At 45.7% G+C, this 14,281-nt stretch overlaps 1 long non-coding RNA gene across 1 annotated transcript; it reads left to right on the forward strand.

The window, feature by feature from the left end:
* Window positions 1–10,734: 10,734 nt before the first annotated feature.
* Window positions 10,735–13,688, forward strand: LOC135290498 (uncharacterized). Its single transcript, XR_010353270.1, has 2 exons — window positions 10,735–11,585; window positions 12,018–13,688. It is a non-coding gene; the product is annotated as an uncharacterized LOC135290498 (long non-coding RNA).
* The last annotated feature ends 593 nt before the right edge of the window (window positions 13,689–14,281 follow it).

Raw genomic sequence — 14,281 nt, forward strand, 5'->3', positions numbered from 1 at the left:
GGCAGATTGTTGTCTCCAAAAGACAGAAAACAAAAACAGAAAAACAGAGGTGCCACACCAAGGGCAGCTGGTGCTCACCTGGAGTTTGAAGCCAAGACACATCTTCCCAGCACTCCAGATCCATCTCCCACATCCCTTTTGTTAGGAAAATTAACCCACAAGCATCAGAGGTTGATGTCCAGAAAGGAGGCAGAGGAGTCCTTTGACTTTATTCCAATAAAGGCAGAGGCCATGGGGCATTACCTGAGGAGTCTCCAATTTATCCTCCTTTTACCCCAATTTCCCAGCCACATTTCCCCTCTCTCTCTCCCCATTTCTGAGGCCCTTGAGAGGTTCAGACTTCCCAGAACACCTGATACCAGAGATTCCCCTCTAATATACAACGCTCCATTTTAATTTTTAATTTTTATGGAATTTCAGAGTTCTTCTTCCCCACTGCTTCTTTCACCTTTCAATGTCCAGTTTCATTTATCAGCCACCCTACAGTTGGTTTGTAATGGCAAATATATTTTTCCATTCACCAATCAGTGGAATCCTTCCCATTGTTTCTTTTCTTTTGGGTTTTATGTATCAGCAGACCCACAGCTTGTATGTACAGACAAATCCACTATTCCTCTCACTTTGGATTGCTCTCAAACTCGATTTTCTGGGTGGACAAAAAACAGCCCCACAACGTTTTCTCTGGCTTCATGATCCTGAGGAAAGGGGTGTCTGCTTGGGAGTCCCTCTCTGATGTTCTCACTGTGGGCTGGACTCTGAGTGGAGGTTTTTCCTGGGGAGGAAACCTCTCATCCATGGTCCCAGGACAAGGGAAGAGATGAGAATCTTGACTCCATGTTTCAGAAGGCTGATTTATTGTACTATGATATTATATTATAATGCTATACTAAAACTATTCTAAAAAGAATGGAGAGAAAGGATCCAAGGGAAGGGAAGTTCAGGGAAGGGAAGTTCAGGGAAGGGAAGTTCAGGGAAGGGAAGTTCAGGGAAGGGAAGGGAAGTTCAGGGAAGGGAAGGAAAGGGAAGGGAAGGAAAGGGAAGGGAAGTTCAGGGAAGTTCAGGGAAGGGAAGGGAAGTTCAGGGAAGTTCAGGGAAGGGAAGGGAAGTTCAGGGAAGGGAAGTTCAGGGAAGGGAAGGGAAGTTCAGGGAAGGGAAGTTCAGGGAAGGGAAGGGAAGTTCAGGGAAGGGAAGGGAAGTTCAGGGAAGGGAAGGGAAGTTCAGGGAAGGGAAGTTCAGGGAAGGGAAGGGAAGTTCAGGGAAGTTCAGGGAAGGGAAGGGAAGTTCAGGGAAGGGAAGGGAAGTTCAGGGAAGGGAAGGGAAGGGAAGTTCAGGGAAGGGAAGGGAAGTTCAGGGAAGGGAAGGGAAGGGAAGGGAAGGGAAGGGAAGGGAAGGGAAGGGAAGGGAAGGGAAGGGAAGGGAAGGGAAGGGAAGGGAAGGGAAGGGAAGGGAAGGGAAGGGAAGGGAAGGGAAGGGAAGGGAAGGGAAGGGAAGGGAAGGGAAGGGAAGGGAAGGGAAGGGAAGGGAAGGGAAGGGAGAGCTCTGTTTCATCTCAGGGTTTGGTGGAAGCCTGCTGCCTTCTGCACAGGCCAGCAGAGTTCTGGAGGAGCAAGTAAAGCCAGGGATACAGGGGTATCCTTTTGGTCACAAAGGATGAATCTTTCAACCAGCACTTCAAGCCATTTCTCTTTTTTTCAGTCACTTACAGTCCCATGGTGAGATTCTCAGCAGGGATACAGATACCTCCAGGGTTTTTTTTTTTCAGGAGACTTTGTCAGGAGACTCCAGGATTCACAAAATTCCATTTAACCCCAAACCCTGCCTTGCCTGGAGGTTCCCCTCCCTGGCACGCCCTGGAGCCTCAGGTCTCTCCCAGATTTTTAGACCTGGCCTTGGAAAGCCTGGAAGGAGTTCCCAAGTGAGATCTTTGCCTGCCTTTGGGGCTTTGCTCTCAGGGATGGAGAAAACTCCTTGCCACTGAGACTGTCCCCAGCCAGGGTGGGGAGAACCAGCCCTTCCACCTGCCAGGAAAAACACCAATTTTGGGGGTGTGAGGGCTGGGTGCTGCTGCAGAGATGTGAGAGGAGGCATCACAGATTTGGAGACTGCCAAAACCTCAATTCCACCTCTCTGATCATGAGCTCTGGAAAAAGGAAGGGCTTTTAACACCAAATTCCTTCCTTGCAAAGCTGTTCAGGCTGCTGTCTCACTTCCCTGGCCTCTCCCTGGCTCTTCTGAGCATGACCATGACGTTAATCTCACACCCTGAATAAACTCCTAAATTCCTACCAGTCACCTGGAGACTTTCCCACTCTCTTATGGGAAGCCCTTTCCATCCAAGGACCTGCAGCTGGTTATTGACCAGTGGGTTTGCTTGAGAAATTAAGAATTCTTGCAACACACTCAACTAGCTTTGAAAAAGTCATGTCTTTACAGTTTTTGGGTTTGTTTTCTTTTTTTTTTTTTTTTTTTGTAACAATGACAAACTACTTCCTGAGCAAAACAATGAGATGTCAGCATATTCACAATATTTCAACATTATGTGCTAATCCATTTGTATCCACAATGATGTTTCTAAAAAACAAAAAATAGTAGGCCAGCACAATGCCAAAGCTACTTTGACTCTTTTTTTCTTTTTTCTTTCCTCTTTTTTCTTATTTCTTTTTTTTTTCTTTTTCCTTTTTCTTTTCTTCTCCAAACTACTCCAGACCTGCCTCCGTCTTGATAATTGAGAAATGAGAGTAATTTGCTTCTCAAGATGGGCAGTCAAAATAAACAAAGATAATATCCATCAGTCCTAAAAAGCCTCTTCTGAGAGGAGAACAATGTCATCAGAGCTAAGGATGTCAGCATTGCCTTTTTTTTCTCTGTTCCAGACTCTTATCACCTCCCAGTTATTGGAGCCTAAATCCTGGGGACAGATTTATTTTCCCCAAAGTTTAGGAGGTATCCATATCCTCCAATTATCTCCTGACTTTCTAGTTACATTAAAACAAGAAAAGGCATCATGAAAATATATTAAAACCTGTCTTTTTCTACCATATCTTACACAAAAGGAACAAATCCAACTAACCAACCCACTGGGGAATTGGGCCTATGAGCCAAGAGGAATTATTCTCTTTTGAAGAGCTCCGTTTGGGAAAACCTTTCCAGAGGTTCTTTAAAAAAATGTGTTTGGGAGAAGGTAATCATGAAAGGAGGAAAGAAGACTCAGCTTGACAATAGGAGCTGGATAATTCCCAGAAAAAATATTACTGATCTTTGCTTCCAGAGGGAAAAAAAAATCCCCTCTGGATAAATTCAGCTTTCTGGAAAAGGGTTTAAACTTAACACTTCCATTTTACTGATGTTTTGCTTTCCAGAGGAGATAAAAGATAATGACTGACTGAATAGCATGAAATCTTCATGCTTATCCACACCTCTGGAAAATATGCTGGGCTCCACTTCCTTCCCTTCCCACATTTTCACCCTGACATAATCTTTCCCATGTGTTCAAAAAAACTGAAGGTTTCTTTGTTTCTGGAGAGGAACCAAGTGCTCACATGCCCTGGTGATGTAAAATCCAATTTGTGTCCAAGGGAGTCCTGCTGGAATTTAGGAGCAAACCCTGTCAGGCCTGATGAAACACCCCAGAAATCATCAGAAATCCTGAAATCACAAGAAATCTGGGTTTTACCTGAGCACCAGAGCAGCACCTGGCGCAGGGGCAGCACCTCAGACCATCCTCTCAGGTCTGGGGCTCAGCCGAGCATCCAGGAGCAGGTCCTGGCAGTCCACAAGGTGAGAGAGACTCACCTTGTCATCCTGCAAGCAGAGATGATGCTGAAGGTCAGGAAAAGGCTGGGAAACGAGAGTTTTCTGCAGTGCCACAGGAGCCTTGGTGCAAGACATTGAGAGCACCAAAGTCAGCTGCATTTGGTATCTTGTGGGAAAGAGCCTGGACTTAGGTCTTGTTTGGTGTGATCCTGAGCTGGTGATGCCTTAAGGTTTCAGCTTTTATATTTTTCAGATCATGTACTGCTTTAGGGTATAACTCCATATAGAGTGTTAACTACTGTCTTCACTTTTTGGTCAGAAAAATAAATCCCTCCAGGCCTGAGAACCAAAGTCATTCATCACAACCTCAGACCGCAAAAAATAGAAACAAAAGGGAGTTGTGGGGGGAGCAAACTGGGGTATAACTTCATTACCTGAAGCTGGAATTGGAGGATTTTATGCCTTGTGAAGACAGGTCTAGAACAGAGACCAGACAGAGTTACAGAATAAAACAGGGATTTATTGAAAGGATCTCCTCCATGCATCCACCTTGGGCAGCACCAGAGCCCAGCCAGGGCTGCACCCAAGATGAACCCAAATGGTCCCAAAATGTATCCAAGATGAACCCAAATGGTCCCAAAATGCATCCAAGATGAACCCAAATGGTCCCAAAATGCACCCAAGATGAACCCAAATGGCCCCAAAATGAACCCAGGATGAACCCAAATGGCCCCAAAATGCACGAGCGCTGCCGGGGTCTCTCCCTGGGCTCAACTCTGCTCCATGTGCACATTGCAGTTCAGTGTCCAATCCCAGCTGCAGCCCCTGCAGTCCCACCCTGCTTGTTTTTCTCTCTGCAGCCCACGGGGTTTGTGCTCCTGGGCTGAGATTTGGATCATTTGTCCTCGGTGCCCAGCTGGAGCAGGAATTGTTTGGTCTCCCTGCTCTGTGCACAGAGCTCACTACCCCCTAAGATGAAACTCAGACCTACACACTAAAGCAGTACAGAACCTGAAAAATAGAAAAACTAAACCTAAGGCAAAACCTGAAAAGCTAAAACCTCAGATTAACCCCTGAAATGCAAATTGACCAAATTTATAATTGTGTGAAAAACAATTTTGGGTGTAGCTTCTAGGAGGGTTCTGACTCCCCAAAATGTACCTTTTGCAGCCCTTCAATAAATACCTACTTTATTCTTTTGACTCTGTCCTGCCTCTGTTCCAGCCACTCCAAGGTCTTGGTGTCACACCCCTGGCAGCCCCAGGAGGGGGTCACTGCTGGCCAGGAGGAGAAATGAGCAAAGGCAAGCAGCAGAAACCCTCCAGGACAGCTGAGGTTCCCACAGCCCCCAGCCCCTGCTCCCCAGGCACCCACAGCTCCTGAGAAAGCAGCCCCCAGCCTGGCTGGAAATGGAGCTGGTGACAAATGAGATCCTGGGACAGGAAATGTCAGGGCAGTGCCGGTGCCTCTGCGAGCTCCTTTGAACTGTGAAGACATTTAGTTCACATTTCAGGCACCATTTATTTCACTGGCATGTGTGGTTTTGTCTTCATTTGCTTTTCCTCGCTGAGCATCACCCTTGTAGTTAAACTATCAGGTTCTGGGGGATTTAGAACCAGAGGAAATGCAAGCATCAAAAAAAAAAAAGTTAAAACTTGTATATTTTTGTACTGGGTTCAATATTGTAGCAATCCTCCTCTTTCTCTGCTCTCTGAAATGCAGGAGAAGGAAAGGCAAAGAGGAAACTGCCTCATATCCCTAGGAGTGGGGTAAAAAAAAAAAGTGGTATCACAACAAAGGGTCATGCTCACCACTTTCACTTCTTGAAGAGGAATTTCATTGCCTTTCCTGTGCAAGCCGAGGTTCTTCTTGCCTGCATTGATGAAAAAACCTTGCCCTCAGGCTGCAGGAGCACAGTTATTCACCCTGGGGGAACAAGGGATGCTGAAATGGTCTGGTTTTACCCTAATTTAGAGGATGTGAAATGCAAGACAAAGTGTTCACAGCACAGGAATGATCCAGTGCTCTTTGTTTCTGTTTTCCCCAGACTCCCTGCTCAGAGCTAGACACGTGGGGCAGATTTCTGAATGTCTCTGTCTGCAGCCATCTTAGAAGCCTCCATTTGTGACAAAATCCTTTAAAGGAAACAGCAAAGGCCACAGCGAGGGGGAAGGTTGGCACCATCCAGTGCTGCTCCATCCCCTGGTCCAAGAACCTTCCCAAAAATCTGAATCCAATTTCCAGGATGCTGAATGGTGACAATGTACCAGCAGCTTCATGAGCTTTTTTTTTATTATTTTTTATTTTCCGTCAAGAAGCCGGCTGGCTGGGATTTTGGATGGGAACTGAAACAGCCCAGCTCCCTCTTGCTGTTTGCTCATTGTTCAGGGGCTGCTCCCCGTTTGCCCAGCCCTGTGAGCTATTGTTCCACGGGGGCACTGCAAAACCTCTGCGAGCACAAACTCAAACCACAACGCACGCAGCACATGGCTTTGTTTAATCCACAGCAAAGCCCTGTGCTCCTGCTGGAGAGGCAGCACAGCACAGTGACCTGCCCTGTTTGTTCTGCCTTTACACATTGCCCACTCTTTTCCAGTATCATTGTGTGCCCCGTTTTTTATTTATTTATAAGGAGGATGCTGCAGCATGAAACGCCTCTTGGCTCTGTCAGGGTGCCTTGTGATGGCTGACCTAAAACAGAGGCTGGACAGAGTTACAGAATAAAGCAGGGATTTATTCAAAGGATCTCTTCCATGGATCCACCTTGGACAGCACAGGAGCCCAGCCAGGGCTGCACCCAGGATGGACCAAAATGGTCCCAAAATGAACCCAAGATGAACCCAAATGGTCCCAAAATGCACCCAAGATGAACCCAAATGGTCCCAAAATGAAGCCAAGATGAACCCAAATGGTCCCAAAATGCATCCAAGATGAACCCAAATGGTCCCAAAATGAACCCAAGATGAGCCCAAATGGTCCCAAAATGAACCCAAGATGAACCCAAATGGTCCCAAAATGCACCCAGGATGAACCCAAATGGCCCCAAAATGCACGAGCGCTGCCGGGGTCTCTCCCTGGGCTCAGCTCTGCTCCATGTGCACATTGCAGTTCAGTGTCCAACCCCAGCTGCAGCCCCTGCAGTCCCATCCTTGTTTTTCTCTCTGCAGCCCACGGGCTTTGTGCTCCTGGGCTGGGATTGGGATCATTTGTCCTTGGTGCCCAGCTGGAGCAGGAATTGTTTTGTCTCCCTGCTCTGTGCAGAGAATTCACCATCCCCTCATGTGAAGCCCAGACCCACTACACCAAAACACTAGAGCAGCACAGAACCTGAAAAATATAAAAACTAAACCTGAGGCATCACTTTCAGGGTGCTCTGAGGGTTTCCATGCACTGGTTAAGGCAGCATTGTCCTGCTGAGCGCTGCCTGCAAGCACTCCCCTCGTTCCAGCCTCCAAATGCAGGCTGTGGATGCCCTCTGCTGCTCCACCGGTGTCAGTTTAGGGTTTTCTGCTGTTTCTGGATATATTCTGTTGTTCCTACAAAGATTAACCTGCTAGGTATGATTTTAATTCCTAATAAACGCGTGTGTGCGTTCAACAGGCTTCTGCAAGTATTGTGCAGCTCAGAAATCTATTAACAGGCAGCAGAACAAAGTGCTCATCACAGTTTAAATTCTGGGTTTTCTGCTTTGGAATGGAGACATGCTAGTGCTGGCACTTCAGCACTTCCTACTGCTGAATTCATGGAAAAGGAGAGTATCATGGAAAAGGAGAGGAGGGCATCATAAGAAATAAATAAATAAATAAATTTTTACATTTATAAATATATATACACTAAGTATAATGAAAATAATAAAAATTATATACGTATAAATATATTGTACTATAAATACCACTTGTTAAAAGCTCTAATTCCACCAACTTTTACAGGCACACACCTCCTGGACTGGGAGCAGTGAAGAGCCAAGTCAGTGCCCTGACAGTGAGAGGGAAACCACAGCAGCCAGGGGTCCCTCAGCCAGAGGAACAACCTGGTCTGATCCCCGAGGAAGGACAGCAATGGGGAGAGAGTGTTAAAAAAGTTAATTTCTGCCTTCTCTGTGGATAAGCGTGAGGAGAGCATCCCTGGGCAGCAGCAGGGGGAGGTTGGCTCTGTGGGGTGACCCCACAGCACTGTCACCCTGTGCAGCTCCAGCAACTAGCCAAAACTCAGGGGCAGACATGCTGTTTCCATTAGAAGAAGTAATTGATGAAGAAATCAGATACTTGCTTGATGCACTCCTATTTTTCTGCAGTGAATGTACAAAGCCCCATTTCCCTTCCCCCATTGTGTTTGAACAGCAGGAGATGAGATTTTCCGTTCAGAACTCCAACACTTTTTTGCAGCTAGGACCCTTCCTGAAGACTGTTTCTTACCCTTTTCCCTATGGAAATGTGAAAATGTGGCTTTGGCTGTCTGTGCCCCCTCTGTCCCTGGTTTTCCACCCTCACTGCTCTGGGGGCTGTGCCCCACACAGCTGGGTGGGATAATCCCAAAGTTTGCCCTCCTGCATCTGCCCCCAGTGCAGGCAGCACTGCCTGGCTCCTGACCAGCCCTACACCTGGCCTGCACCTTATTTCCACCAGCTGGATGGAAAAGAGCTCCCTCAGGGGCTTTTTTGTCTTCTTCCCTAAACAAAGGATGTCTCTCCCCTCCTCAGTGTGAGATCTCACTCCAGCTGGAGGCCTGAAGAAGCATTTTTCTGTCAGTGCCTGGTCCTTAAAATACAGATTTCCTCCTGTTAGCAGGTACTAAATTAAAAGGCAATAACCAGGTGGAGAAAGCAGAGTGGGGAAGATGATTCCTCCCTCCAGGTGTAAAGAAATCTTCCGCCACAGGGAAAAAAAAGGAAAGGAAAAAAAAAAAAAAATCTTACAGCAAAGCAGGATAAATAAACCTTCCCTCTCTTGTGCACACTGCACACAGCTGTAACTTCAGTGCTTTCTGGACGAGGTCATGGAGTCCATCTGCTAATGGGTTTCCTGCCTGAGGGTATTTACAGGGAGAGCAGTTTGATGGACAAGGGCCATCACGGGTGAAAACAATTTGACAGGGCAGGAGATGAAAGCAGAGAGTGACCACAGCAGCTCAGAGCAGTGTCCTTTGAGGACACACAAACAGCCCGGACACTGCACCCTTCTGGCACTGGATTTTGGACAAAGAAAGATGCTTAATAAATGCATTTGACAAGGGCTGTCATGAAAAGTGCAGCTCTGAGCAGAAAACAGGGAGGGAGGAGGGAGCAGCACACGTGGAGCCATGCCTGTGTCATGGGGAGGAATTCAGCTCAGGAGACACTTTTCAGGTAAATGAGAATGAGATATTTAAGGAAACTGGCAAGATATGTTGAGATTATGGAAAGCAATAAGGAATTGATGGAGCTTTTATCAATAAAGACATGATAAAACTCCATTTTATTATTATCCTTCATATTGCAGAGTGTTCAGAGCTGGAGAAAGGGGCCACATGGAAAAAGTGCACCAAGATTTTTGTCTTTTAAAGCACAGGAGTTTCATACTCTGACCACCACACGTTGGCTCTTAATAGTCATGTTATCAACTTTTTCATCTGCCACTCACCTGAAATTACCCTGGTCACTCCCCTCTGCCCTGTGCCCCTGCACCTTAGGGAACTTACCCAGAATAATTCTGCTTTTAAACCCCATCTTAAACCCCATTCAGCTGTCAGCCAGGCCACTGCCAGGTGTGGAGCTTGCCTGCTTGAGCCTGCTTCCATGCAAAGCTGGGCAATCCAGCTCTTGGCTTTGCTTCCCCAGCCCCAGCCCAGTGGGAAGCAGTGAAATCCATCTTGTCCAAGGAGATGTCACTGTCACTCTCCACTTGGCACACACTCCCAGTCTTTTTCTGTCATTGTTTGCAAAATGGTTTGGTTTGGGGTTTTTTTCCCTGGCAATAAACTCCTGCAGCTGGCAGTTTATTTGCCTTTCTCATGTTTCCCCCCATAGTACAGGCATTGTTTCTGCCTTCCTCTCAGGCCACTCTGTTTCTCATTAGTCTGTGTTTGTCTCTTGTTCTATACATGACAACCAAGCTCCATTATTATTACACTTTCAGCTTTCATCATCAATTCTTTCCTGCTCTGCTGCTGCAGAGGACACCACAGGGATAGTGTGAGCACTGGATCACCAGCTCCACACCCTGATTTTTTTGGGTGTTGCCTTTTGCAGCTTTCCCCAAACCCACTGATTTTACAGATTCCCTCACATCACCTCTGTGAAAAACACCAATCACTTATTTTTAAAATTTTAGAAGTTAAATAGTAATAAAATTGTTATAAAAATAATATTATAATTAGAGTAATAAACATTTGGACAATTAGGATTAGGAAAATACAAGACAATAAAAACAAAGAGTTATGGACAGTCCGAGTACCTCTTTCTGGGCAAAATAAGCCCAAAAAAGGACCCACATTAACAGAGGATTAACCCTTAAAAGCAATAGCCCATTTCATAGTCATACACCTCACACATGATGCATAAATTCTATTCAAACAAAAGATTCTGTCTGGTCCGTGTCAACTTCTTCCTCTTAATCTTCAGAGCTGAGGAGGTGAGAAGAAGTTAATTTCTTCTCATAATGGGGCAATAAATTCTTTTTCTCTGAAAGATTTAGGTGTCCTGTGGCTGCTATCTCAATGTGAGTCCTCTCTTTAAAAAAGTATCTTGCATAGCATAGTTTCTATTTTAACATTCTGTTATAACCTAAAACCATATTTAACACATTACTTAAGAAAATTAATACAGCATACCTTTCTAACATAACACATACAATATTCATTTGAATATTTGCCAAAAGCCAATCATAAAATACACATTTTTCACAACGTGGAAAAATGGCCACGATAGTGGCCAGGACCAGATGTCTGAGCCAAGGTGTTTGGTATTTCTTGAAGAACTTCGGCCCTGTATGAGGGCACAAAAAGGAGGCAGGGAGGAGGCCAGGAGGGGTGCTGAGCTCTGGAGGCGTGCAGCAGCTTGGGCTGTGTGGTTTTGTCTCATTTTCTGACGTGCAGAACGAAAAATGAAAGGCCCCTAAACTTAGGGGTGTCTCAGGGAACAAGTGTCTACTTGAAATGCTGGAAATGTCAGCATTCAGGAACACATAATCACAGAATGATTCTATGCAGGTGCTTTTATTGTAGAGCTCTGGGTGTCAGGGGTACAGACCCAAATCTGACTCTGCCATGGATTCGGGATGAACATGTTTTATATTCTATCACTATATAACTTACATATTAATTATTAAACTTACATTGGTCTCTTGTATACATTGATTTCATCCAAGCATGGGTTTCTCGTCATCCCCCCCTCAAACCCTTGAACATGGCTTCTCATGATTCTTCTTATGATTAAACAATAATTATATTTAATTACTAAACAATCATCACATCCAGCAATTATATAATTCATCATATATTGATTACACAGGTGCAGTTTCACATGATCTGGCAAACACAAGGCCTAGCATTTCCTAGGGCCTACCCTTAACATTTTCCCAGGGCCTACTAAGCCTAGCTTTCTTTCTAACTCATCAAATTTTCTATGATTTCAAAATCTTTTACTATCAGAACCATGGGGAAAAAATAACTGCAACAACCCTTGTGGAAGTGGATGTGAGAGCCTGGACTCTGATTAATGACTCAAACACTGGACCCAGGGCTGGGCAAGCCAGGACTGGCGATGCCAATGGCTCCAACCATCTCTGCTCTGCTGGTGATGAACCTGGGCTGCAAACTGGGTTCCCAGGTCAGGGAAGAGGCTGATGAGACTCCAGGTGTGCTGATTTTATCGTGGCAGAGTCCCCCCCTTACACAGTGACTGCAGAATCTCCCCTCTGAAGCACAGGGCCACTCACGGGGAGGATGAAGGGTGTCCCCTCTCATGGGCCACGATGGCTCCAGGCACACCTGAGCCTGACCTAGGAGACAGCTGCAACATCCCAGAAGGTGTCAAGGACTCAGGGAATGTCCCTGATCCACCATCAGTGTCCCTGATCCACCATCAGTGTTCCTGATCCACCCAGGTGTCCTGTGGCCCAGGCCACTCCAGCGTCCACTGTGAAACTCCCCATCCTGGAGGGGATCCCTGAGTGTTCCCCCCAAACCTGGGTGAACACAAACCCAGGCTTATGGGGGTTTTATTTTTTTTTTCAATTGTGTGTTTATTTTTTTTTATTTATTGTGTGGTTTTCTATTTATTTGAGCAGAGCCTGTTTTCCCTGTATGCTCCCCTCCACCTCTCAATGGATGCAGTCTGCAGCCACCAAGAGGACTAAAGGTAGAGGATCAACAAAATCTGCACAGTGGTGATATTTTTCCTACTTAGTCTGTTTCTCTGTCATTTTCTTTCTCTTCCAACCCCCCCACCCACCCCCACCTTTTTCTTATCTCCCTCTCAACTTCACATTTACTTCTAAATAATAATCTATATTATTGATTTCAACATATGGTCTCGTTGGCACCTTAACTGGGGCAGGGGCATCTCTCTAATAATTTTAATAGTCAGATCTTAACAGTGAAGGACCAGATAAAATGACCAGCAAAAGATTTATCAGCAGGGCAGTCTCCCAACGGAGGAGAGGTCTTTTCCCTCTTTTGTTTTTCAAGCCACCCTGAACCCAGAGGAACCATCAGGCCTGTGCTGATTCAGCCTGACAGGAATTTCACCCCAGCATCTTCTCCTCATCACCAGAATCACGCTGAAGAATGGGGCTCCAGGCAGGTGTTGACACTTGCTCTGCCACACAAATGTCTGAGGTTAAACAATATTGATGGATTTTGAATGTTTTCCATTAGCAGAGGCTGCTACTGGGCAATGCCATCATTTTTTCACAGAAAAATTTTTTTTTTTTTTTCAGGAGAATAAAGGTTGTGTGCAATTTATTACCTTTGCGTAGTCATTTATGTGCTTTAAAAACAAAAGCTGCCTGCTGCAATCTCCCACCAGCTGATCGTGATATCCCAGGCACAAATCAGACTCTGCCCCCTGACACTACATCTATCCAAAGCACAGTGACTCTGCAGGAATTTTCCATGAAGAATCTCATTTCTGTAGTGAACAATTAAATCATCATTTTGAATTTCTTCCCTATCTATTCCTCTTTGCAAAAGAAAGCAACTCCTGTGGCACCTGCTTGATTAGGAAACTGAAATAATTCAAATTTTGGAAAATTTAAATTCCTCACATTTTCAAGTGCTTCTGAGATGCGGCAAAAAGCTGTGAGAGGAATTAATTGGGGAAAAAAATATGAAAACATGTCAAATGGCTGGGGTTTGCTTTTTCTTTATAAACACATGTCCCCATATTTACAGAGTCACAGAATCATCACGGCTGGAAGAGATCCTCAGGATCACTCAATCCCCCTGTCAGCCCAGCACCACCATAACCACCCCAAAAAGTGTCCCTAAGTGCCACATCTGGACACCTCTGCAGACAATGACCCCACCACCTCCCTGGGCTGCTGATTACAATGCCTGGTCACTCTTTCAGTGAAAAAAAACAATTCCTAATATCTAATCTGAGCCTCCCCTGGTGAACCTGACTAAAGAGGAATGTCCTCATTCTGGAATTCTGCAGTGTGGGATGTCAGCTCCTGAGCAAGCTACAAATCCAAAGGGGTGCCATGAACTTCAGCTGCCCAGAGGACAGGAAAACCCTCAGGCTTCTAAAGGAAGTGCAAAAAAAGACATCTCGTGCTTGAAACACAGATTTCCTCTTGTTAGCAGGCACCATGTTAAAGGGCAATAACCAGGTGAAGAAAGCAGCATGGGGAGATGATTTTTCCCACCAGGTGTAAAGAAATTTTCTACTGCAGGAAAAAAAATATTAACAACTCTTACAACAAAGCAGAATAAATAAACCTTCCCTCAGCTCTGCACACAGCTGTAATTTCAGTGTTTTCAGGAGAAGGTCGTAGAGTCTGTCTGCCAATGGTTAATACCACAACAAGGTGAGGAGTGAACCTCCCAAAACACCAGCTGGATGCACTTCAGCTCAGGTTCCTAAGCAATTTCGTAGACCTGGATCTCAGGACCAACCAGGAGCACCATTTGGGGGCAAAGCAGGGGAGGAGGTGGCCGTGCCACTGTCCTTCAACATGGTGGCCCAAGCACATCCCCAGTGGCCACCACAGAGAGTGAGCAACCACTCAAACCCTGCTGGGCTTCAGTGGCTGGAGAAAAAAGCTTCTTGTGGCCAGTCCTAGGTGTCCATAATTATTTCTGTTTGGAGGTGGGCTCTCAGTGAAATGCTCAGTGAGGAAACAGCCACGTTGGTCACACCGTCCCACGTACAGCTTGGTCTTGGAAAGCATTCATGGCTCGAAAACCCAAAAATAGCTTCAGCTCAATGACCCCTTTGTACCTTGTGAAGTTAATAACTGCAAGTTAATAAAGGCTAACTCAATTTTCCCTCAGACGAGAGCGTCAGGTCTGGTTTTAATCACGGCTGCAGTCTAGACCAGGAATATTG

This window comes from Passer domesticus, chromosome Z (assembly GCF_036417665.1).
Source record: "Passer domesticus isolate bPasDom1 chromosome Z, bPasDom1.hap1, whole genome shotgun sequence".
Classification (NCBI taxonomy): Eukaryota; Metazoa; Chordata; class Aves; order Passeriformes; family Passeridae; genus Passer; species Passer domesticus.